The sequence below is a fragment of the Bos grunniens genome, chromosome 11 (genome assembly GCF_055505025.1).
Source record: "Bos grunniens cultivar Pamir isolate PY7600 chromosome 11, Bosgru_T2T1.0, whole genome shotgun sequence".
Classification (NCBI taxonomy): domain Eukaryota; kingdom Metazoa; phylum Chordata; class Mammalia; order Artiodactyla; family Bovidae; genus Bos; species Bos grunniens.
In genome coordinates this window covers 68,064,511-68,091,756 of record NC_141175.1, presented here as the reverse complement: position 1 = coordinate 68,091,756, position 27,246 = coordinate 68,064,511, and the positions used below count along the sequence as shown (strand labels likewise).

The 27,246-nt window shown below is 37.2% G+C and overlaps 1 long non-coding RNA gene across 2 annotated transcripts in view; it reads right to left on the bottom strand.

The window, feature by feature from the left end:
• The window catches only part of LOC147363279 (uncharacterized), a 64,490-nt gene extending 37,698 nt beyond the window's left edge, over window positions 1-26,792 (bottom strand). Inside the window, exon 1 of one of the 2 annotated variants that reach the window (XR_015135939.1) lies at window positions 26,361-26,792. This is a non-coding gene — a long non-coding RNA (uncharacterized LOC147363279). Of the gene's footprint in view, window positions 1-24,359; window positions 25,353-26,360 lie in introns of those variants that run through there. The other variant, XR_015135941.1, reaches the window with a different exon arrangement.
• Window positions 26,793-27,246: the final 454 nt, after the last annotated feature.

The following is a 27,246-nucleotide window of genomic DNA, read 5'->3' as shown; positions in this document are numbered from 1 at the left end:
TGATATTGCTCCTTTCATCTGAACGTGCCTCACTTCTTTGTTTTAGGATAAAGCAATAAAGTGTTTCTTTCTGTATCCTCCTTCTCCACCAAATTGAAAACACAGAACCATAAATTAACATCTAGAAACTATATATAAAAAGACACAAGATCCTGTAAGTTATATACACATGTCATTTCCTACAAAACCAAATGACAACTATGTCTATGATGAAAATTCACCAATGTTCACCAGTTATTCATCCCTGCTGCTACTGTGCTGCGTCGCTTCAGCCATGTCTGACTCCTGCGTCCCTAGAAGAAACTATAAAATTAGGTAAAAGGATTATAACCCAGGAAGGAGATTTCCCAGAGCATACAGCAATTATCGAACTTGGCATTTGACCAGAGTCTTCAGGTTAACTAGAATTCAGTAAGGAATTTTATCCTTGCAAAATAACCTTGACTTCAAAATCATCTTGGATTATCTTTAGGAGTTTCTGTGGAAATGCAATTGACATTTTTAAATGCGACCCAAAGTTTCTAAGTTCTGCAAGTGCATTAAAAAAATAACAAAAACTAACCGCCATTGGCATTTTTCAATCAAGGGCTTGTCATCTAGAATTTTCAATGAGTTTGGAAATGTTTTTTAGTTCAGGGTAGTCTTAGAAAATGAAGTAATATATAAAAGACAGAAAAACAACCTCAGTTCAGTTCAGTTCTGTACTCATTTGTGTCCGACTCTTTGCTATCCCATGAACCGCAGCACGCCAGGCCTCCCTGTCCATCACCAACTCCTGGAGTTTACCCAAACTCATGTCCATTGAGTCGGTGATGCCATCTAACCATCTCATCCTCTGTCGTCCCCTTCTCCTCCTGCCCTCAACCTTTCCCAGCATCAGGGTCTTTTCAAATGAGTCAGTTCTTCACATCAGGTGGCCAAAGTATTGGAGTTTCAGCTTCAACATCAGTACTTCCAATGAATACTCAGGACTGATCTCCATTAGGATGAACTGGTCGGATCTCCTTGCAGGGACATTCACGTGTCTTCTCAAGTTCAAAAGCATCATTCTTCAGCACTGGCTTTCTTTATAGTCCAACTCTCACATCCATGCATGACTACTTGAAAAATGATACCTTGACTAGATGGACCTTTGTTGACAAAGTAATGTCTCTGCTTTTTAATATGTTATCTAGGTTGGTCATAACTTTCCTTCCAAGGAGTAAGCATCTTTTAATTTCACAGCTGTAATCACCACCTGCAGTGATTATGGAGCCCCCAAAAATAAAGTATCTCACTGTTTCTACTGTTTCCCAATCTATTTGCCATGAAGTGATGGGACCAGATGCCATGATCTTTGTTTTCTGAATGTTGAGTTTTAAGCCAACTTTTTCACTCTCCTCTCTCACTTTCATCAAGAGGCTCTTTAGTTCTTCTTCGCTATCTGCCATTAGCGTGGTGTCATCTGCATATCTGAGGTTATTGATATTTCTCCCGGCAATCTTGATTCCAGCTTGTGCTTCTTCCAGCCCAGCGTTTCTCATGATATACTCTGCATATAAGTTAAATAAGCAGGGTGACAACATACAGCCTGACGTACTCCTTTTCCTATTTGAAACCAGTCTTTTGTTTAACGGCCAGTTCTAACTGTTGCTTCCTGACCTGCATACAGGTTTCTCAAGAGGCAGATCAGGTGGTCTGGTACTCCCATCTCTCAGAATTTTCCACAGTTTATTGTGATCCACACAGTCAAAGGCTTTGGCATAGTCAATAAAGCAGAAATAGATGTTTTTCTGGAACTCTCTTCCTTTTTCGATGATCCAGCAGATGTTGGCAATTTGGTCTCTGGTTCCTCTGCCTTTTATAAAATCAGCTTGAATATCTGGAAGTTCACAGTTTGCGTATTGCTGAAGCCTGTCTTGGAGAATTTTGAGCATTACTTCATTAGCGTGTGAGATGAGTTAACTGTGCGGTAGTTTGAGCATTCTGTGGTATTGCCCTTCTTTGGGACTGGAATGCAAACTGACCTTTTCCAGTCCTGTGGCCACTGCTGAGTTTTCCAAATTCACTGGCATATTGAGTGCAGCACTCTCACAGAATCATCTTTTAGGATCTGAAATAGCTTAAGTGGAATTCCATCATCTCCACTAGCTTTGTTCGTAGTGATGCTTACTAAGGCCCACTTAACTTCACATTCTAGGATGTCTGGCTCTAGGTGAGTGATGACACCATCGTGATTATCTGGGTCATGAAGGTCTTTTTTGTACAGTTCTCCTGTGCATTCTTGCCACCTCTTCTTAATATCTTCTGCTTCTGTTAAGTCCATACCATTTCTGTCCTTTATTGAGCCCATCTTTGCATGAAATGTTCCCTTGGTATCTCTAATTTTCTTGAAGAGATCTACAGTCTTTCCCATTCTATTTTTTCCCTCTATTTCTTTGCATTGATTGCCGAGGAAGGCTTTCTTATCTCTCCTTGCTATTCTTTGGAACTCAGCATTCAAATGGGTATATCTTTCCTTTTCTCCTTTGCTTTTCACTTCTCTTCTTTTCACAGCTATTCGTAAGGCCTCCCCAGACAGCCATTTTGCTTTTTTGCATTCCTTTTTCTTGGGGATGGTCTTGATTCTTGTCTCCTGTACAATGTCACGAACCTCTGTCCATAATTCATCAGGCACTCTGTCTATCAGATCTAGTCCCTTAAATCTATTTCTCATTTCCACTGTATAGTCATAAGTGATTTGATTTAGGTCATACCTGAATGGTCTAGTGTTTTTCCCCACTTTCTTCAATTTAAGTCTGAATTTGGCAATAAGGTGTTCATTATCTGAGCCACAGTGAGCTCCAAGTCTTGTTTTTGCTGACTGTCTAGAGCTTCTCCATCTTTGGCTGCAAAGAATATAATCAATTTGATTTTGGTGTTGACCATCTGCTAAGGTCCATGTGTATAGTCTTCTCTTGTGTTGTTGGAACGGGGTGTTTCATGCCTAGCAACAGGAAAGTAAAGTTCTCTATTATTTTGATTGAAATAGGGGCTTAATCTTTAAGTTAGATGAGTAGAATGTCTTAAAAATAATTGTTACTAAGACAAAATGAGTTGCTTCACCATTTTTCTTATAAACCTGATGCACATCTATTTCTTTGAACATGAACCATCCCTATTGGTCATTAAATCAAACTGAAACATTGACTTAACTGTGTTCTAGTCCAGATATTTTAGATATATTATTCAGTCAGTCAGTAAGCATTTACGGAACCCCTACTTTATGCAAATACCATTCTGAGGACGCAGAGTCAAATATGCTATAGAGCTTACTCTCAAAGAACTCATAGTCCAAGGAGACACATACATATGAACATAGCTCAGTCTTCACTATTCTAACCCAACCAGCTGTATCTTACAAATAAAAATAATAAAGTCCATGTATTCTAAGACATTTATTACCACCCACAAAACAATGTTCCTTTCATCTGCAGATAGCACACATAGAAATGAAATCACTTACCTTCTTTCATTGCTTTGGTCTCAAGAACTTAAACAATGTATTTTGACTGTAAATTGACAAAAGCTATTTTATAGCTAATACTCTCCTTTCTATGTCAATAACCAAGCATTTCAGTTCAATCAGTTCAGTCACTCAGTCATGTCCAACTCTTTGTGACCCCATGAATCTCAGCACACCAGGCCTCCCTGTCCAACATCAACTCCTGGAGTTCACTCAAACTCACGTCCATCAAGTCAGTGGTGCTATCCAGCCATCTCATCCTCTGTCGTCCCCTTCTCCTCCTGCCCCCAATCCCTCCCAGCATCAGAGTCTTCTCCAGTGAGTCAACTCTTCACATGAAGTGGCCAAAGTACTGGAGTTTCAGTTTCAGCATCAGTCTTTCCAATGAATACCCAAGACTGATCTCCTTTAGAATGGACTGGTTGGATCTCCTTGCAGTCCAAGGGACTCTCAAGAGTCTCCTCCAACACCACAGTTCAAAAGCATCAATTCTTCAGCACTCAGCTTTCTTACAGTCCAACTCTCACATCCACACGTGACCACTGGAAAAACCATAGCCATGACTAGACGGACCTTTGTTGGGCAAAGTAATGTCTCTGCTTTTTAATATGCTATCTAAGTTGGTCATAATTTCTTTCCAAGGAGTAAGCGTCTTTTAATTTCATGGCTGCAATCACCATCTGCAGTGATTTTGGAGCCCAAAAAAATAAAGACAGCCACTGTTTCCACTGTTTCCCTATCTACTTCCCATGAAGTTACATGTGGTCAATCCTGGTGGCTCAGACAGTAAAGAATTTGCCTGAAATGCAGGAAACCCAGGTTCTATCCCTGGATCGGGAAGATCCCTTGGAGAAGGAAATGGTTACCCACTCCAGTATTCTTGCCCGGAGGATCCCACTGACAGAGGAGCCTGGCAGGCTACACATGTGGTCTCAGAGTCGGATATGACTGAGTGACTAACATACACAATCCTGTTGACATGGTTTAAGTCCCTTTCCTAGGGACAAAAGGCCATTCACAAATTGAGACGACCTACATCTAACATATTTAGTTCTAGCTTCCAGCTGTAGTGAGCAGCAAAGAAATAAAACATATCGAGATTCTTTTTAAACACACATGATATGTTTTATACCATCATATGTATGGATTTACAAGAAATCTGCAAAATGAAAGGATTAGGGACTATATATTGCACTTTATGTATGGCTATATTTAGGCAGAAAGAGAAAGGAGTAAGCTGTACTGAGCAATTAGAATTATGAGTTTATGTATTTTTTTATGTTTAATGGAAAGTGGGTAAGTAAAAATGTTTGATATTTGGTCTATTTAAAACTTCTGCATTGTATCTGAACTTTCTCTTTTTCTTACTTTTCCAACAGATCTACCAGTCATCTAACCACGAATTTCTGGATTAATTTAAAAATGTGTCTTCGATAACCATGTTCTTTCTGAAAAAAATAAGGAGAGGGGCAGCCAAAATAGGAGACAGTTTGAGTCAGTATACTTTTAGTCAGACAGATGGCAACATCATGATTTGCAAACACTGGTTTCTGGGAAATCTGGAGAAATCAACTACAATAATCAAAGTGAAAACCCAGGTAATATTGTTATTATGAACTGAACTGTATCCCCCCAAATTCACAAAGTTAAGCATCTGAAGGTGTGTTCTCTGGGAGGTATCAAATATAAGTGAGGTTATGAGATTGGGGACTTTGCTATGGAATTAGTGCTCTTATAACAAGAGACACCGGAGAGCTTGCTCTCTCTTCTCTGTGAGGATATGGAGAAAAGGAGGCTTATGCAAGTCAGGACAAGAGTCCTTACCAGAATCTGACCATATTACAGCCTGATCTAGACTTCAAAACTGTGAGAAAATAAAGTTATTTTGCTTAAGCCACTCAGTCTATAGCATTTTATTATGGTAGCCCAAGTAGATGAAGATAATTATCTAAAATTTTTAGCACCGAATTTGGAAGGAAATAATAATTATGCTATAAACTGCTGACCATCAATCTTTAAGCTTATGTTTCTGAATTGGGAAGTAATTTGAAAAGAATATAGGTATGTATCCAACCCATTCAGGTACTTTCTGAGTATTCAGGTACTTTCTGAATATTCAGCTTCCTGATATCAACAAGAATAATATTTTCTATATGTGTAATAAAAAAAATGGACATATCTTTACCCATACCAAGGAAAATAGAGAAGTGAATCTGAGACTATATCACAACTTATAAATATTATTGAGAATTTCAGTTACAGGGATGTAATTATGATTACTTCAGGGAAAATAATTTTCCAATACTCCTGAATATCTACAGAAGAACTAAATTTCCTATAGAAATCCTATGGACTCTTACACTTCCTTCTACTGATGATACTGGAAATTATCCAATGGATGTGCTGACATCCATTTGTCTAATTCCTTAAGACCATTCTGAGATTAAACCAACAGACAGTAAAGCACATTTACCACATTATCACAGCCTTTCAAAGAAGTGCTTTCACTAAGGCCCAGCTTAATGTAATGGTCTTTTCCTCTATTGAAGGTTGATATAGGGACCATTAGTTTAGGCAATGTTTCTTTGCTGCTGCTGCTGTTTAGTTGCTAAGTCATATGCAACTCTTTGCAACCCCATGGACTGTAGCCCACCAGGCTCCTCTGTCCATGAATTCTCCAGGCAAGAATACTGGAGTGGGTTGCCATTCCCTTCTCCAGGGGATCTTCCTGACCCAGGGATTAAAACTGCCCCTTCTGCTTGGCAGGTTAATTTTTTTTTTTTTTTTTTTTACCATTGAGCCACTTTTAAGTTTGAAGATTTTATTTCTAGACATTCTCTGCATAAGGACACAAGGAGAAATTTTCCGCTTTTTGTCAGGAAAAAAAAAATGTCCTCAATCTTCTTTTTGTCAAAAAATAAGTTGTTAAACTCACTACTATTTTATTTTCCTTAACATCTGAAAATTTAAAACCAAACCTCATTTGTGCTCAGGATGTGTAATCTACTTAATTAGAGTGCAAAAAAAAAAAAAAAGTCTATTCTTAATATACATAAGTCAACATACCTCTTAACGGTATGAGCAAGCATTTCTTTAAGACACATGGTACAGTAACTGAAAAAGAGTAATTTGCTTTACCCAGGGATTCAATCTTCCAGCTTTTCACTGATGTTGTTTGGAAATAATCAAAATTAAAATGAAACCATTTAATCCCAAATAGTATTTCAAAGGCTGTGTCATTTGAGAAGTGACTTGCACTTAATGGGCAGATATTAAGCTAAGTTGAGGAAAAGTGCAAAATCCACTACAGATTCAGTAGAATCCAAATAATAAAGCCATGTCACCAAATTTTTGATGGAAGGTATGTATAGTACCTCACAAGTCAGGTAATGTAATTCTTAAACAATGATCTTAATAAAAAAAAATCCTCCACATTAACCATATACTAGAAAATTAGAAAAATACTTTAGAAAACCAATCTACCACTGCAGACCTATTCCTCTCTACTCCTGCTACATCTTTTCCTAGCAGTGCTATGCTGTGCTGGTGAGGTGTAACCTGTTCATTTGGGACTCCTCCACTAAAAGGAACTATTTGGAAGATCCCTAACTGTTCTCATTGAATTTAAACTCAATATTAAGAATGGGATAAGACAATTCAAATATTCTTTATTCATGATAACTAATGGGAACCTTGGTCTGGAAGTGAAGGGTAAAAATGGTACAAAATATTGACACATTAGCTAAAAAATTCTTTTTTATCAGATAACCACACAGCATCTTTCAAATCTTGGCATATTTGATTTATTTACCCTGACAGAAGCAGCAGTTGTATGAGCAACCTTGATAAGGAACACATAAAGTGGACATTAAAACATATAATCTCGTTATGTTCTGTTGGCCAAACAATTCATGGCACCAAATGCCAAAATCCCAATAGGTAGACCAACCCCTAAAGTCAACTCAGGGTAACTAGATCTTTCTGCTGTCTTAACCTCACTACATTAAAGTGTTCTTTTATTTATACATTTGAGACCATTTAAATATTACCCAGTGCAGTTATAATACATTAATCAGATCAGATAAGATCAGTGGCTCAGTTGTGTCCGATTCTTTGTGACCCCATGAATCCCAGCACACCAGGCCTCCCTGTCCATCACCAACTCCCGGAGTTCACTCAGACTCACGTCCATCGAGTCAGTGATGCCATCCAGCCATCTCATCCTCTGTCGTCCCGTTCTCCTCCTGCCCCCAATCCCTCTCAGCGTCAGAGTCTTTTCCAGTGAGTCAACTCTTCGCATGAGGTGCCCAGAGTACTGGAGTTTCAGCTTTAGCATCATTCCTTCCAAAGAAATCCCAGGGCAGATCTCCTTCAGAATGGACTGGTTGGATCTCCTTGCAGTCCAAGGGACTCTCAAGAGTCTTCTCCAACACCACAGTTCAAAAGCATCAATTCTTCGGCGCTCAGCATTCTTCACAGTCCAGCTCTCACATTCATACATGACCACAGGAAAAACCATAGCCTTGACTAGACAGACCTTTGTTGGCAAAGTAATATCTCTGCTTTTGAATATGCTATCTAGGTTGGTCATAACTTTCCTTCCAAGGAGTAAGTGTCTTTTAATTTCATGGCTGCAGTCACCATCTGTAGCGATTTTGGAGCCCAGAAAAATAAAGTCTGACACTGTTTCCACTGTTTCCCCATCTATTTCCCATGAAGTGGTGGGACCGGATGCCATGATCTTCGTTTTCTGAATGTTGAGCTTTAAGCCAACTTTTTCACTCTCCACTTTCACCTTCATCAAGAGGCTTTTTAGTTCCTCTTCACTTTCTGCCATAAGGGTGGTGTCCTCTGCATATCTGAGGTTATTGGTATTTCTCCCGGCAATCTTGATTCCAGCTTGTGTTTCTTCCAGCCCAGCATTTCTCATGATGTACTCTGCATATAAGTTAAATAAACAGGGTGACAATATACAGCCTTGACGAACTCCTTTTCCTATTTGGAACCAGTCTGTTGTTCCATGTCCAGTTCTAACTGTTGCTTCCTGACCTGCATACAGATTTCTCAAGAGGCAGATCAGGTGGTCTGGTATTCCCATCTCTTTCAGAATTTTCCACAGTTTATTGTGATCCACACAGTCAAAGGCTTTGGCATAGTCAATAAAGCAGAAATAGATGTTTTTCTGGAACTCTCTTGCTTTTTCTATGATCCAGCAGATGTTGGCAATTTGATTTCTGGTTCCTCTGCCTTTTCTAAAACCAGCTTGAACATCAGGAAATTCAAGGTTCACATATTGCTGAGGCCTGGCTTGGAGAATTTTGAGCATTACTTTACTAGCATGTGAGATGAGTGCAATTGTGCAGTAGTTTGAGCATTCTTTGGCATTGCCTTTCTTTGGGATTGGAATGAAAATTGACCTTTTCCAGTCCTATGGCCACTGCTGAGTTTTCCAAATTTGCTGGCATATTGAGTGCAGCACTTTCACAGCATCATCTTTCAGGATTTGGAATAGCTCAACTGGAATTCCATCATCTCCACTAGCTTTGTTCGTAGTGATGCTTTCTAAGGCCCACTTGACTTCACATTCCAGGATGTCTGGCTCTTGGTCAGTGATCACATCATCGTGATTATCTGGGTCGCGAAGATATTTTTTGCACAGTTCTTCTGTGTATTCTTGCCATCTCTTCTTAATATCTTCTGCTTCTGTTAGATCCATACAATTTCTGTCTTTTATGGAGCTCATCTTTGCATGAAATGTTCCTTTGGTATCTCTGATTTTCTTGAGGAGATCCCTAGTCTTTCCCATTCTGTTGTTTTCCTCTATTTCTTTGCATTGATCGCTGAAGGCTTTCTTAGTGACTTAGCAGCAGCAGCAGCAGCAGAGGCTGTCTGGCTGGAATTGGTTTCAGGTGTCTCCCCTAAGACAGTAACCACTCGTGAATCTTATTTTCATTATTGATATATCTTGTGTGCTCTGATCAACTATTATATTTGCTTTGCTCTTGTCTTTTATCTATTTTTTTTGCTTTATTTTCATTTTGGTGGTATTATTATTTAAGTTTGTTCTCCCTGCCAATAAATTAATGCAAACAGATGAACATGGCAGGGAGAACAAACTTAAACAATAATACCACCAAAATGAAAATAAAGCAATAAAAATAGATTAAAGACAAGAGCAACACAAGTATAATAGTTGATCAGAGCACACAAAATATATCAATAATGAAAATAAGATTCGCGAGTGGTTACTGTCTTAGGGGAGACACCTGAAACCAATTCCAGCCAGATAGCCTCTGCTGCTGCTGCTGCTAAGTTGCTTCAGTCGTATCCGACTCTGTGTGACCCCATAGACAGCAGCCCATCAGGCTCACTAACTGAAGGAAGCAGGTGTGTACACAGAAGTAGGAGATGAGTCTGAAAAAGGGAGGATTTGCCAGAATCTTTATGCTGATAATTTAGGCCCTCAGATCTGCTCCTCTATCATACCATCTGGAGTAAAGTTTCTGGAAAATTTGAACTTAAGAATAAGTGGATTTGAAGCTGTGCAAATGAGGGCAGAGATATTGTGCCATTTTGAAAACAGAAAAATCAATTCAATTCCACATCCTTAAACGTTTGCACTCTAGTTCTTATGCTCCACTCCCAGAAAGCTAATAGACAAGTTTAAAGCCCTGCCCTGGGCAGTGGGTTAGAACAGTCTTCCACAGAGAGTCTGATCAGAACAAGAAAACACAATATACATATATTAAATCATTATGTCATATACATTAAACTCATACAGTGTTATATACAATTGTATCTCAATAAAATTGGAAACAATTCTATCTACAGATATTGAATTCTTTGGAATTCTTTAGAATTCTCCCTATGAAATGATCAAGACCCTACAACTCAGTGTTACAGGAAAATGATAAGCTCTGTGCAGTTTCCAATTACCTGTTAAGCACCCCACAATTAAAGTGAAATATATTATCAACATATTACAAGATACTTAGTGAAAAGAAAAAAGAAAATAAGGAAACAGGAACAAAGAACCTTGGAGAATCAGAAGAAAATACTAAAACTTTATCATTATGGCTCAAAGAAAGAAGTTATTGAAAACAGGATGTAAAAAGAGATTGCTATAAAATAGAAAACAAGAAAGATAATATCATTGGACAGCAGAAATATGAAATTCAAGGGAAGAATTTGAAGATAAAATTGGAAAAAATAAAATAAAAACACGGAACCAAAAAGAAACTAAAAAATAAAAGAGAAAAATAATTATAGGATCAGTCCAGGAATTCCAACATTCAACAAATTAGAGCACTTACATCCAGAATCAAAACATAGAAAAAGTAGATGGGGGTAAATTATCAAAGAAATATATTGTAAATCAACTATACTTCAATAAACATTGTCTAATATTTTATTTTATTTTTTTTTCACCTGTCATCTGTTTCTTTCTTTCTTTCTTTTTTTTTTTAATGACATTCTCCCAAATCTTCCCACCCTCTCCCACAGAGTCCATAAGACTGTTCTATACATAATATTTTAAATGAGAAAAGAAAGTTTAAATGAAATAGTATAAGAAAATGGTTTGAAAGAAATTGAGTTTCCAGACTGAAAATCTCCAAGTGTCTGTCACATGAAGGAAAAAGATCCAAAACAAGATGACTATCATGAAATTTAAAAAACAATATAAAAGAAAGATGTTAAGGGCAACTAGAGGGGGGAAAGTGACCAAAAGAATCAGAAATCAGAATAACATGACTTCTCAGTACCAACACTGAAAGCCAGAAGACACTCAGAGAATGGTTTCAACATTTTAATCTAAGGGAAAATTATTTCCAACATATACCTTTAAATAAATTCAAAACAAATTTTACATACGAATCCTTGTCTCTTTTCCCCACTTCTTCCTCCTGTTTGCTGCTCCTAGAGCAGATGCGATGCCAGCCATTCAACCCTGCATAAGCATGGTTTAACAGAAGGAGAGAAGCAGCCAGGATCCCTCATGACTTTCGGAGCTACCATAATTGAACTGGCTCTCTACCACTTTTATATTAGCAAAAAGTCAATTTATTGCTATGAAAGTCACTGTTGTTTTAGTGTCTTTTATGAGTTTGTTGCTGTTGTTCAGTCACTAAGTTGTGTCCGAATCTTTTGCGGCCCCATGGGCTGTATATAGCCGGCCAGGCTCTTCTGTCCATGGCATTTTCCAGGCAAGAATACTGGAGTGGGCTGTCATTTCCTTCTCAGGGGATCTTCCTGGACCAGGGATCAAACCATGTCTCCTACACTGGAACTCAGATTCTTTACCTCTGAGCCACCAGGGAAGCCTGTCTTTTATGAGAAGCCAAGTACAATTTATAACCAATACATATGAATCCCAGAAATGGGCTTAATCAGATTAGTAAGGCAAAGGAAATTTTTAGTATGACAAGGAGAAACTGCAAGATGATACTAATATATCTGATTGAGAGCAACTAGTCCATATGGTAACTGGAGGATATAGCTATCTCCCAGAGAAAACGGAACTGACAGGTTAATGGATGTCTTTGACAATGTTTTATATGTCCGCTAGTGAATTTACATATATAATGAAGCAAGACACACAAATAATGCAGTTATTAACTCCAATAAAAACAAAATATATATGAAAGACAGTAAAATAATTGTTTGACATGTAATTTCAGTGGTGAACAACAATTAATAACATGGTCATTTTTTAGAAGATGAAATTAGTTGTTTTCAACCAGAGGCAATTCTGTCCTTCAAGAGATATTTGGCAAGGTCTGGAGATATATTTTTTTTTTATTTTATTTTTTAACTTTACAATATTGTATTGTTTTTTCCATATATCAAAATGAATCCACCACAGGCATGCATGTGTTCCCCATCCTGAACCCTCCTCCCTCCCCGTACCATCCCTTTGGGTTGTCCCATGCACTAGCCCAAAGCATCCAGTATCGTGCATAGAACCTGGACTGGTGACTCGTTTCATATATGATATTATACATGTTTCCATGCCATTCCCCCAAATCATCCCACCCTCTCCCTCTCCCACAGAGTCCAAAAGACTGTTCTATACATCTGTGTCTCTTTTGCTCTCTCCCATACAGGGTTAGTGTTACCATCTTTCTAAATTCCATATATATGCATTAGTATACTGTATTGGTGTTTTTCTTTCTGGCTTACTTCACTCTGTATAATAGGCTCCAGTTTCATCCACCTTATTAGAACTGACTCAAATGTATTCTTTTTAATGGCTGAGTAATACTCCATTGTGTATATGTACCACAGCTTTCTTACCCATTCATCTGCTGATGGATATCTAGGTTGCTTCCATGTCCTGGCTATTATAAACAGTGCTGCGATGAACATTGGGGTACACGTGTCTCTTTCAATTCTGGTTTTCTCCGTGTGTATGCCCAGCAGTGGGATTGCTGGATCATAAGGCAGTTCTATTTCCAGTTTTTTAAGGAATCTCCACACTGTTCTCCATAGTGGCTGTACTAGTTTGCATTCCCACCAACAGTGTAAGAGGGTTCCCTTTTCTCCACATCCTCTCCAGCATTTATTGCTTGTAGACTTTTGCATCGCAGCCATTCTGACTGGTGTGAAATGGTACCTCCTAGTGGTTTTGATTTGCATTTCTCTGATAATGAGTGATGTTGAGCATCTTTTCATGTGTTTGTTAGCCATCTCTATGTCATCTTTGGAGAAATGTCTATTTAGTTCTTTGGCCCATTTTTTGATTGGGTCATTTATTTTTCTGGAGTTGAGTTGTAGGAGTTGTTTGTATATTTTTGAGATTAGTTGTTTGTCAGTTGCTTCATTTGCTATTATTTTCTCCCATTCTGAAGGCTGTCTTTTCACCTTGCTTATAGTTTCCTTTGTTGTGCAGAAGCTTTTAAGTTTAATTAGGTCCCATTTGTTTATTTTTGCTTTTATTTCCAATATTCTGGCAGGTGGGTCATAGAGGATCCTGCTGTGATGTATGTCGGAGAGTGTTTTGCCTATGTTCTCCTCTAGGAGTTTTATAGTTTCTGGCCTAATGTTTAGATATTTAATCCATTTTGAGTTTATTTTTGTGTAAGGTGTTAGAAACTGTTCTAGTTTCATTCTTTTACAAGTGGTTGACCAGTTTTTCCAGTACCACTTGTTAAAGAGATTGTCTTTAATCCATTGTATATTCTTGCCTCCTTTGTCAAAGATAAGGTGTCCATATGTGCGTGGATTTATCTCTGGGCTTTCTATTTTGTTCCATTGATCTATATTTCTGTCTTTGTGCCAGTACCATACTGTCTTGATAACTGTGGCTTTGTAGTAGAGCCTGAAGTCAGGCAGGTTGATTCCTCCAGTTCCATTTTTCTTTCTCAAGATTGCTTTGGCTATTCGAGGTTTTTTGTACTTCCATACAAATTGTGAAATTATTTGTTCTAGCTCTGTGAAGAATACCGTTGGTAGCTCGATAGGGATTGCATTGAATCTATAAATTGCTTTGGGTAATATACTCATTTTCACTATATTGATTCTTCCAATCCATGAACATGGTATATTTCTCCATCTATTAGTGTTCTCTTTGATTTCTTTCACCAGTGTTTTATAGTTTTCTATATATAGGTCTTTAGTTTCTTTAGATAGATATATTCCTAAGTATTTTACTCTTTTCGTTGCAATGGTGAATTGAATTGTTTCCTTAATTTCTCTTTCTATTTTCTCATTATTAGTGTATAGGAATGCAAGGGATTTTTATGTGTTGATTTTATATCCTGCAACTTTACTATAATCATTGATTAGTTCTAGTAATTTTCTGGTGGAGTCTTTAGGGTTTTCTATGTAGAGGATCATGTCATCTGCAAATAGTGAGAGTTTTACTTCTTCTTTTCCAATTTGGATTCCTTTTATTTCTTTTTCTGCTCTGATTGCTGTGGCCAAAACTTCCAAACCTATGTTGAATAGTAATGGTGAAAGTGGGCACCCTTGTCTTGTTCCTGACTTTAGAGGAAATGCTTTCAATTTTTCACCATTGAGGATAATGTTTGCTGTGGGTTTGTCATATATAGCTTTTATTATGTTGAGGTATGTTCCTTCTATTCCTACTTTCTGGAGAGTTTTTATCATAAATGGATGTTGAATTTTGTCAAAGGCTTTCTCTGCATCTATTGAGATAATCATATGGCTTTTATTTTTCAATTTGTTAATGTGGTGTATTACATTGATTGATTTGCGGATATTGAAGAATCCTTGCATCCCTGGGATAAAGCCCACTTGGTCGTGGTATATGATCTTTCTAATGTGTTGTTGGATTCTGATTGCTAGAATTTTGTTAAGGATTTTTGCATCTATGTTCATCTATGTGATATTGGCCTATAGTTTTCTTTTTTTGTGGGATCTTTGTGAGGTTTTGGTATTAGGGTGATGGTGGCCTCATAGAATGAGTTTGGAAGTTTATCTTCCTCTGCAATTTTCTTGAAGAGTTTGAGTAGGATAGGTGTTAGCTCTTCTCTAAATTTTTGGTAGAATTCAGCTGTGAAGCCATCTGGACCTGGGCTTTTGTTTGCTGGAAGATTTCTGATTACAGTTTCAATTTCCATGCTTGTGATGGGTCTGTTAAAATTTTCTATTTCTTCCTGGTCCAGTTTTGGAAAGTTGTACTTTTCTAAGAATTTGTCCATTTCTTCCACGTTGTCCATTTTATTGGCATATAATTGTTGATAGTAGTCACTTATGATCCCTTGTATTTCTGTGTTGTCTGTTTTGATCTCTCCATTTTCATTTCTAATTTTATTGATTTGATTTTTCTCGCTTTGTTTCTTTTTTTTTTTAATTTTATTTTATTTTTAAACTTTACATAATTGTATTAGTTTTGCCAAATATCAAAATGAATCCACCACAGGTATATATGTGTTTCCCATCCTGAACCCTCCTCCCTCCTCCCTCCCCATACCATCCCTCTGGGTCGTCCCAGTGCACTAGCCCCAAGCATCCAGTATCGTGCATTGAACCTGGACTGGCATCTCGTTTCTTGATGAGTCTGGCTAATGGTTTGTCAATTTTATTTATCCTTTCAAAGAACCAGCTTTTGGCTTTGTTGATTTTTGCTATGGTCTCTTTTGTTTCTTTTGCATTTATTTCTGCTCCAATTTTTAAGATTTCTTTCCTTCTATTAACCCTGGGGTTCTTCATTTCTTCCTTTTCTAGTTGCTTTAGGTGTAGAGTTAGGTTATTTATTTGACTTTTTTCTTGTTTCTTGAGGTATGCCTGTATTGCTATGAACTTTCCCCTTAGGACTGCTTTTACAGTGTCCCACAGGTTTTGGGTTGTTGTGTATTCATTTTCATTCATTTCTATGCAAATTTTGATTTCTTTTTTGATTTCTTCTGTGATTTGTTGGTTATTCAGCAGCGTGTTGTTCAGCCTCCATATGTTGGAATTTTTAATAGTTTTTCTCCTGTAATTGAGATCTAATCTTACTGCATTGTGGTCAGAAAAGATGCTTGGAATGATTTCAATGTTTTTGAATTTACCAAGGCTAGATTTACGGCCCAGGATGTGATCTATCCTGGAGAAGGTTCTGTGTGCGCTTGAGATAAAGGTGAAATTCATTGTTTGGGGATGAAATGTTCTATAGATATCAATTAGGTCTAACTGGTCTATTGTATCGTTTAAAGTTTGTGTTTCCTTGAAAATTTCTGTTTAGTTGATCTATCCATAGGTGTGTGTGAGGTATTAAAGTCTCCCACTATTATTGTGTTATTGTTAATTTCTCCTTTCATACTTGTTAGCATTTGTCTTACATACTGTGGTGCTCCTGTGTTGGGTGCATATATATTTATAATTGTTATATCTTCTTCTTGGATTGATCCGTTGATCATTATGTAGTGACCTTCTTTGTCTCTTTTCACAGCCTTCATTTTAAAGTCTATTCTATCTGATATGAGTATTGCCACTCCTGCTTTCTTTTGGTCTCTATTTGCATGAAAAATCTTTTTCCAGCCCTTCACTTTCAGTCTGTATGTGTCCCCTGTTTTGAGGTGGGTCTCTTGTAGACAACATATGTTGGGGTCTTGTTTTTGTATCCATTCAGCCAGTCTTTGTCTTTTGGTTGGGGCATTCAACCCATTTACGTTTAAGGTAATTATTGATAGGTATGATCCTGTTGCCATTTACTTTATTGTTTTGGGTTCAAATTTATACACCATTTTTGTGTTTCCTGTCTAGAGAATATCCTTTAGTATTTGTTGGAGAGCTGGTTTGGTGGTACTGAATTCTCTCAGCTTTTGCTTGTCTGTAAAGCCTTTGATTTCTCCTTCATATTTGAATGAGATCCTTGCTGGGTACAATAATCTGGGCTGTAGGTTATTTTCTTTCATCACTTTAAGTATGTCTTGCCATTCCCTCCTGGCTTGAAGAGTTTCTATTGAAAGATCAGCTGTTATCCTTATGGGAATTCCCTTGTGTGTTATTTGTTGTTTTTCCCTTGCTGCTTTTAATATTTGTTCTTTGTGTTTGATCTTTGTTAATTTGATTAATATGTGTCTTGGGGGTGTTTCACCTTGGGTTTATCATGTTTGGGACTCTCTGGGTTTCTTGGACTTGAGTGATTATTTTCTTCCCCATTTTAGGGAAGTTTTCAACTATTATCTCCTCAAGTATCTTCTCATGGTCTTTCTTTTTGTCTTCTTCTTCTGGGACTCCTATGGTTAGAATGTTGTAACGTTTAATATTGTCCTGGAGGTCTCTGAGATTGTCCTCATTTCTTTTAATTCGTTTTTCTTTTTTCCTCTCTGATTCATTTATTTCTACCATTCTATCTTCTAATTCACTAATCCTATCTTCTGCCTCTGTTATTCTACTATTTATTGCCTCCAGAGTGTTTTTGATCTCAGTTATTGCGTTATTCATTATATATTGACCCTTTTTTATTTCTTATAGGTCCTTGTTAAACCTTTCTTGCATCTTCTCAATCCTTGTCTCCAGGATATTTATCTGTGATTCCATTTTGATTTCAAGATTTTGGACCAATTTCACTATCATTATTCGGAATTATTTATCAGGTAGATTCCCTATCTCTTCCTTTTTTGTTTGGTTTGGTGGGCATTTATCCTGTTCCTTTACCTGCTGGGTATTCCTGTGTTTCATCATCTTGTTTATATTGCTGAGTTTGGGGTGTCCTTTCTGTATTCTGGCGGTTTGTGGAGTTCTTTTTATTGTGGAGTTTCCTCTCTGTGTGTGGGTTTGTACAGGTGGCTTGTCAAGGTTTCTTGGTTGGGGAAGCTTGTGTCAGTGTTCTGGTAGGTGGAGCTGGATTTCTTCTCTCTGGAGTGCAATGAAGTGTCCAGTAATTAGTTATGAGATGTCTATGGTTTTGTAGTAACTTTGGGCAGCCTGTATATTGGAGCTCAGGGCTGTGTTCCTGTGTTGCTGGAGAATTTGCTTGGTATGTCTTGCCCTGGAACTTGTTGGCCCTTGTGTGTGCTTGGATTCAGTGTAGGTATGGAGACGTTTGATGAGCTCCTGTCAATTAATGTTCCCTGGAGTGAGGAGTTCCCTGGAGTCAGGGTTTGGACTTAAGCCTCCTGCTTCCAGTTATTGGTCTTATTTTTACAGTAGTCTCAAAACGTCTCCTTCTATACAGCACCATTGATAAAACATCTCCTTTCGAAGACAATGGGTTGCTTTTCTGGGTGCCTGATGTCCTCTGCCGGTATTCAGAAGTTGTTTTGTGGAATTTACTCAGCGTTTAAATGTTCTTTTGATGAATTTGTGGGGGAGAAAGTGGTCTCCCTGCCCTATTCCTCTGCCATCTTAGCTCCTCCCCCTGGAGATATTGTTGATTATCACAACTAGGATGTGTTCCAGGCACCTAGTAGACAGACACCAGGGATGCTGCTAAACACTCCTAGAATGCACACAACAGCCCCTCACAATAAGGATTATCCAGCTGAAACATCAACAGTGTTGAGAGTGAGAAATCTCAGGGAACAGTTATATATTAGAAACGAAGAAGAGCGACTTCAACAAAAATTACAATTTTGAGAAACAGGAGAAATGCAGGTGTTTGGGGGGGTGTATTTATAGAGAGAGTTAGTGGAACAAAGTTAAAGCCCATGTTTCTTAAATTAATAATGATTTACAACATCTAAAATTTGAAGATCAAAATACAGATGCTTAAATATATTACTTACAAATATACAGGCAAATATCTCTTCTGAAATGATAAAGTGGCTGCTGCTCTCCAGTGGTACAGAGGATGCAGAGGGACAGGGTAGGGTATCAGTGTTCTTTTAGTTATAAGCTGCTTAATATTACTAAATTTTTTTAACTGTGCTCATTAAATTTATACTTGTAATAAATTATTATAAAGGAAAAATGGAAAATACAGCAATATGAATTTTGAAGTCAGATTTCTTATAGTGTGGCGATGTAAACGCAATCAATATCTGTCTTGGTTAAAGCAGATTTTTTGGTGTGAAGACCATTTTTCCTTCTCTTTTATCTTCCTTGCCTTGATCTTTAAATAATTGCTTAGCTCAGCTGTCATATCTCTTTTGTTCAATTTAGTGCCCTCCACTAAACAGATTATTGGTCAATAACTACTTTTCTAAATGTTGTTAAACTGAGACAAAGTTTTAGTATTTTTTTTTTTTTTGGATAAGGACATAAAAAATAATATGCAAATTATGTGAACAAATAACCCACAAATAAATGCATTCGTCAAGAAATACATGAAAGCTTATCTAAGTTTTTGCAACCATACACAATAAAACAAAAATTATTTGAGTTGCCATTGAGACTGGTAAAGAGTAAAAAGAGAATAAAGACAGTGAGTTGAGAATTAATCATTTTCATATACTGCTGGGTAAAATATATACACCTTTTATGGAGAGTTATTTAATAGTATCTATCAAAAGCTTTCATGTATATTTATTTTAAAATCAGTAATTCCACTTCAGAACATGCTTTAAAGTCATAAGTGGACAAGATTCTAAAGACTTATGTACAAATATATTTGTTCTGGGATTATTTATCAAAGCAAAAGACAAATATTATACAATTTCCCTTATATGGAGAATCTAAAATGAAATGATACACATTAACTTACTTACAAAACAGAAAGAGATTCATAGACTTAGAGAATGAATTTATGGTTGCCAAGGGGAAGGATGGGGGGAAGGGATAGTTAGGGAGTTTGGGATCGGTATGTACAAACTGCTGTATTTAAATGGATAAGCAACCAGGTCCTATCCTACACACAGGAACTCTGCTCAATGTCATGTGGCAGCCTGGATGGGAAGGCAGTTTTGGGGAAAATGGATACATGTGTATGTATGGTTGAGTCCCTTTGCTGTCCACCTGAAACCATCACCTATAGACTAACACAAAATAAAAAGTTTAAAAAAAATCTTAGATGTTTAAGAATGTGACATAAATTATAAACTTAATATTACAGTAAATTATAAAGAGTGATTCTTGGTTCATAACTAAACTGTGGTACAGAAATCATGGATAAAATCTGAGCCCTAAGAAAGCCTCCTCCAGCTGCCCTGTCTACCTCCCCAGGTCTCCTCAGATTTCCTCTCTGCTTCTTCAGGACCTCTGCAATAACACTGCAGAATCTTGCAACACTGCAAAAACCTACACATTCAATAACAAAATTATAAGGGATGTTCTGATATAAGGGTAGTAAACTGTACTTAATAAATAATATTTTCACTTATTAAAGGTTCTTCTGCTACAAAATTATTACAAATCTAAATGTTCACAAAAAAGTTCTTTCTCTTTGACTTTGTCATTCTATTTCATAAAATTTATCTTAAGAAACTGTGTAAGTGGACAAATACTCCAGACTTTTTTCATGCTGGACCCAACCCTAAAATTTGCAAGACCCAAAGCAAGAGTACAAATGAAGTGCACAAACCATATGTCTCAATATTTAAAAGTTATAAAACAAGCTAACACACTGTGACATAAGAGTGATTTCTTCTTGTTATAAATCTACGGTTTTTATGTGAAAAATTATCAAAATATCAAAGATGACTGAATTTAATAAATATTGTATATGTTAGGCATTCTCTTGTTGAGTTTGCAAAGTACGGACATGTAATAGACAAGTATTAGTCACTCAGTCGTGTCTGACTCTTTGTGATCCCATGGACCGTACCCCGCGAGGTTCCTCTGTTCATGGAATTCTCCTGGTGAGGATACTGGAGTGGGTAGCCATTTCCTTCCCCAGAGGGACTTCCCAACCCAGTTATTGAACCCAGGTCTCCTGCATTGCAGGCAGATTCTTAACACATACCTAATTCACAGAGTATATTCCAAAATACTTTTGCCTTTCTTATATTAAAATCTCAAATTGTTTTTATAAGTAATATTATAGTGGTATTTTTTTTCTACTGACTGGAATGATCTAAGAATTAAATATAAAATGTTACTGATCTCAAAGCATCCAAACTTTGAATATATTTTCATCAAAAAGCATAAAAATAAATAATTTAAAAATAATTATATAGTGTGATTTGTTTAACATTACAAACTGATTCTCGGCTGCCACACAAATGTTGCAAATACTGTAGCATTTTGAGTGACTCCAGAATCAGGAATTGGAACACAGAGGAGCAAAGAATGGAAGCTCAGAGCTGCTGGGATGCTTACTTTGTCATGAAAGAATCTCCATGTTAGAGGAAGAATTTGACAAGTTAATCGATACTGTCTTTTTTACCTAAGCAATTTTGATGCTCAGATCATTCTTGCACCTCAAAGCTATAGCCATCTCTGATTTTGACACTGGTCTGACACACAAATTTCATGCCGTTCAGACACTCATTTTTTGTTTTGAAGACATGGTATAAGGGGAAAAGAAGTATTTCACTGAAGACTGAGTGGTATGTCACAGAAGAGGATAATTAGGTCCACTGCATGTTTTACAAAAGCACTGAGTTTTAGATCACTCAGATTGCTGTTCTAGTAACAGCACTGCCGTGTGTGTGTTTGTGTGTGTGTGTGTGTTCTTTAAACTTTTTATTTTGTATTGGGGTATAGCCTATTAACAATGTTATGATAGTCTCAGGTGAAGAGCGAAGGGACTCAGCCATACATATACATGTATCCATTCCCCCTCAAACTCCTCTCCTGTTCACTGCCTATGTGTTCTTTAATAAACATGTGAGCCTGTGTGCTTGTGATCTGTATGTCCTTTTTATAATGCAGGTCTGAGAGTAGGGGCCACTCTCCCAGTTGAAAGAGTGGTATTGATAAGGATGGCATATCCTCGACTCCTTATTTCATCTCACCTCAGTTACCTTAAACCTAACTGAATTTGACTTATACTTATGAACCTACTAAGATGTGATCTTGAAAATTCATTAGTACCATCCTAAACAACGAATCCAAAAGAATACTACCAAGATATAATTCCTCTGTATCATTCCCATGGACTCCCACAGCTCCTTGAAACTCTTCTTTTCCTAGACTTTCAATGCAACACTCTATTTTTTCTACTCTCTCTCTCTGATTACCTCATATGTTTCCTTTACTGAAACAGGTTGATAATACCATTTTATATTTATAAACGTCAATAAATTTAATATTATGTATGCATGTAAGGACAGATGGACCGATAGATCAATGGACTTATGGATCAATGAATCAAAGGATGAGCTGGTGGATGAAACATGATACGGCTTTGAACTGAGACAGTAGGTTTTGTTCTCTGGTTGACTGATTTTGGGGTATGTTTATGTCTGTGTGCATGCATGTTTGTATAAGTGCTTGTATTTGATTATTTTTATTGTAATTCAGAATTCTAACTTTATATTTCCAGAAACTAGAGTACATAACAACCAAGAATTAAAATTAAGGAGCTGCTGCTGCTAAGTCACTTCAGTCGTGTCCGACTCTGTGCGACCCCATAGATGGCAGCCCACCATGGTTCCCCCATTCCTGGGATCCTCCAGGCAAGAATACTGGAGTAGGTTGCCATTTCCTTCTCTAATGCATGAAAGTGAAAAGTGAAAGTGAAGTCGCTCAGTCATGTCCGACTCTTCACAACCCTATGGACTGCAGCCTACCAGGCTCCTCCATCCACGGGATTTTCCAGACAAAAGTACTGGAGTGGGTTGCTATTGCCTTCTCCATAAGGAGCAAAACAAGTTTAAAAAAAAAAAAAAGAGGAATAAATCTGCAAACTTTGACTATTTGATTAAATACTAGAATCACAAGCCTCTATTACGTCTCTGTTATATAAAGAGCTGGATGTAAATTTTAAAGTAATATTCATTTAATAGAAAACAGCTACACAAACATGTGTACATATATATTCATCACATATGTATATATACAGAGTATCAACATTGCAATATTTTTACATCTCAAAAGCATTTCCCAAACTATTTTCTACATATTCCACAAGGCTGAGTCATTAGCTATTCAACAAATAACTCATGGCTAAGTCTAGCAATATTCAAAGCATTAGAGATAACAAAAGAGGAGAAAAACAGTCTTTTATTTACTTCTTCAATATGTCTTAAATTTGCTTGTATGACAAATTTTGAGATTATTCCCAGAAATTTCATATTTTACAACTTCAGTGTAATTTTTGTTCTGTTTAATATTTCTTACTGATAAAGCTATTGATTTGTAATATTTATTTTGAAAATAGTCTCTTTACCAAATGTTCTTAGCTTTAATATTTTTCCCATTGACTTGCTTTGATTGGGTTACATTAAGAAATAATATCATCCTTAAGAAGCACTTGCAAATACTAAAAGTTTGCAGTCAAATATACTCTCAGTTTACTAAGAAATATGTTGCTTCTTATCTTTTCACTATTTTTCTTCAAATGAAGCTGTTCCTAATGCAATATTTAAAAACTGGATATAGTTACTTCTATTAGTTAGTTCTTTTATCTTTCTTAGTTCCTTCTATTATCTTTCAGGTTTTTTTTTGGTAGGAATTCAATAGAAAACAACTTTTGTGTCACTATTTAGCATGCATTTTTTAAAAAGTTTTCTAATTTTCTCTCTGTCCTTGCCTATGCACTACTTGGAAAAGTGCATATAAAGTACATTAATATTTTCTTATTCATAATAACTTACATGAGAAAGAACTTTTTAAGAATTATCTTTTTTTCCAAGGAAGAGAGATTATCTAATTGCAAACTGAACTTATAAGACTAAGTTCAGATAACTTAATTAAGATGCCAAACAAATTACATTATTGCAAAGTGTTTTATTTCAAACCTATAGTTTTTCATTACTTGGTTTTACATTTAGGATTTTTCTAGTGCTTATTAAAAGACTTTATTATTCTATTATAAGCATCAAGTTTCATGAGAAAACAATTTATACTATTAAAATACAATTATATATTTGATCTGTTATAGAATTTCCTGATACTAAGCCCCAGTTTTATAAGATTATAGTAAAACATGCAAATAAACACATCAACTTATTTACTGATGACAATGAAATTTTGTATTCACCTTCTCTCTCCTACTTTCTTCTTATTCTGCTGCTGCTGCTGCTGCTAAGTCGCTTCAGTCGTGTCCGACTCTGTGCAACCCCATAGATGGCAGCCCACCAGGCTCCCCCGTCCCTGGGATTCTCCAGGCAAGAACACTGGAGTGGGTTGCCATTTCCTTCTCCAATGCATGAAAGTGAAAAGTGAAAGGGAAGTCGCTCAGTCGTGTCCAACCCTCAGCGACCCCATGGACTGCAGCCTACCAGACTCCTCCGCCCATGGGATTTTCTAGGCAAAAGTACTGGAGTGGGGTGCCATTGCCTTCTCTGCTTCTTATTCTACCTCTTACTAAACAGACTTGATAATTAAGAGGGAGAAACATGATTAAAATATATCTTTCTTCAGAGAAATTTATTTTACTTACCTTATCTTTAAATTTTTATCAATGTTATCCTTCAGGTTTCTTATTTTTTTTTTTTTACAAGACTTGCATCCTGCCCTCAAACGCATCAGAAGTCACCTAGCAATTTTTTTTATAAATAGTAGGAACTTTGTTAGATGAGTCAGTCAAAGTCAAATAGTTGGCTCCTCCCACTCTGCCCACCCCCCTACACAAGCACACCTGCTTTCAATTCTGGGTCCCAAACACTTTATTAAAGAACTAATCCAGTAAGCAATTCACCTGTGCAATGTGTGAAATCTGTCAATGTGTGAGGTATTAACTAGTAGGAAGAAAAATCCTGATTTCATTGAGTTTTTGTCTAAAACTCAACAGGGATTGTCAGTTTAAAGAAATAGGTACTGTGCTGAATCACTTCAGTTGTGTCTGACTCTTTGCAACCCTATGGACCATAGCCCATCAGGCTCCTCTGTCCATGGGATTCTCCAGGCAAGAATCCTAGAGTGGGTTACCATTTCCTTCAGGTGATCTTCCTGACGCAGGGATTGAACCCATGTCTCTTAAGTCTCCTCACTGTCAGGAGGGTTCTTTACCAATAATGCCACCTGGGAAGCCCTCTAAATCAATTGCTTAATTTTCTTGTCTGCAATAACACATAATTACTTAACTTTTACTTTGCTAAATTGACTGAATCTGTCTCCAGTCAAAAATTTACACTGAGGATTTGAACTAAAATAATTAAATAGACCACATACTCTGTACTCCTTTTGTTTTTTCTTCTTGTCATTGTCTGAGAAATGCTCTCAGACTGGCAATTTGCATTTAGTTATCTGGGGTATTAAGAGCCTTGACAGTTTCAAAACAATATTCACCTAAGTCTGTTTGGTCACATTGGAATCACAGCTTCAAAAAAGTCAAATTTCAAATGAAAAAAACTTTTAATTTACTCTTCTTACATTCTACATACCTCTGTTTTTAGCATTCTCTGATAAAGCTTTAAGTCTGTCTCAGGCTTATCTACATTCTTCTACACATAAAATAAGTATAAATACTAATAATACCTAATGAGTTTCATTAAAAAAAAAAACACTCATTTGCCAAATAAAATTAGCTCTTTCTATTCCAGATACAAAAAGACAATGGTAAAATGCATTCTCAATAATTATAACATGAATAGCTAACATTAGTTGAGATTCTAAGACTCAGCTCATCAAAGCAAAAGTGGGAAGTGGACATATGTTATCTTCATTTTACAGTAATGGAACTAAGGAGGCACAGATAATTAAATAATGTCTCTGTGTTAGTCTCATTTGAGGTAAGACTTTTTTCTTGACATGCAGGTAGCTGCCTTCTTGCTTCTGGACATGTGGTTTTTTCTCTGTATAGGGGGAAGCAGAGAGCCAAGTGGAGAGGGAAAGGACATTCTCAGGGGTTTCTTCTTATACAGACTAACCCCTTTAGACCAGGGCCTCACCCTATGACCTCATTAAACTTAATTACTTTCTTACAGGTCCCATCTTCAAACACAGCCACACTAAGAGATCTTTAACATAAGAATTTTGCAGGAACAAGAACACTGAGTCCATAACATTTCCTAAGGTCACACAGGTAATAAGTTGTAGAACCATGACTGAAAACCCAGCATTTATATTCAGAGCCTGAGCTCTTAATATTATTGCCTACTTTATACTGAGCTCCTTATAACTAAGCTTTTGCTGCACATTAAACAGATTAAAACTAATCACATCTATTTTTCCCCATAGGAAGTATCTATTGATAGGAGGGGAGTTAGAAAAGAAAGTAGCCCTTATACCGGGCCCTACTCGGCTTAGTGCTCTGTAAGGTTAAGGAAGAAACTGAAAAGAACAGTTCAGAAAAATTCAGTCATATTTTGTATGTTACAAAGAGTAAAAAGGTTGCAGTGAGGTGTGAAGACCCCTCACACCACCAGTGGGCGTCACATTCAGAGTCAAGCTCAGATAGAGTTACTCAGACATATGTCTGCAAAGACAGTGAGATGCTCACCTGGAATGGTCCACACACGCTCAGCCCCACTCGGACATAGTAGCCTGCACACAAACTGGAGGCTGGAATCTGAAAGGTTTGAAACCTCCGACCCAGCACTTCTGCCCATTGCATAGCAGGCAGTGCCGCCTCTCTAGCCCCACAGCCTCACCTCCTCTCTGTAATGACCGGCTTTCAGGAAAGAAAGTAAAATGTGCCTGTGGGACCACATCTCACTTACTCTTCTCTTTCTGAAACTGCACCTCAGATAGAGACTTGAACCCACAACCTTCCAACTGAAACTGCACAACTTGTCTCACGACTTGGTGAAGCTTAGGTTATGGCTTGTTGCATAAGGAATTCAGCAAGCAGGAAAGTGATATATAAGAAGTAGATTTACTAATATAGGATGCTTCTAAAGGATATAAGCAGACAAGCAACGGGACTCTGCCCTAATAGAACTAAGTGGCCTGCATTTTTATAATCAAAGGAGGGAGGGGGAGAAGACCACCTCAGGTCCCAATTCTCAGGTGAATCTGGGGGAGATGGGCTTTACATAGCAAAGAATTCAAGTGCGAGCCATAGTAAAGTGAAAGCAAAGCATGTTTTTTTTAGAGAGAGACACATTGTGTAGGCAGAATGTGGTCCAGCCCGGGGAAAACAGATTCCACAGATAGAGTACGGGCCTTCTCAGAAAATGAGGGCAACCAGGGTGCAGGGTTAGTTATTTATGGGTTGAGTGATTTCATAGGCTGAGTGAGAGAATTATTCCAACAATTATGGTGAAGGTGTGGGAATTCCCAGGAATTGAGCCACAGAACACTTTTCAGTCTTTTATAATTGGCCTGGGAACTGCCATTGCACCTGTGGTGTGTCATTTAGCATACCCCATGTCCGAGGTCAGGGG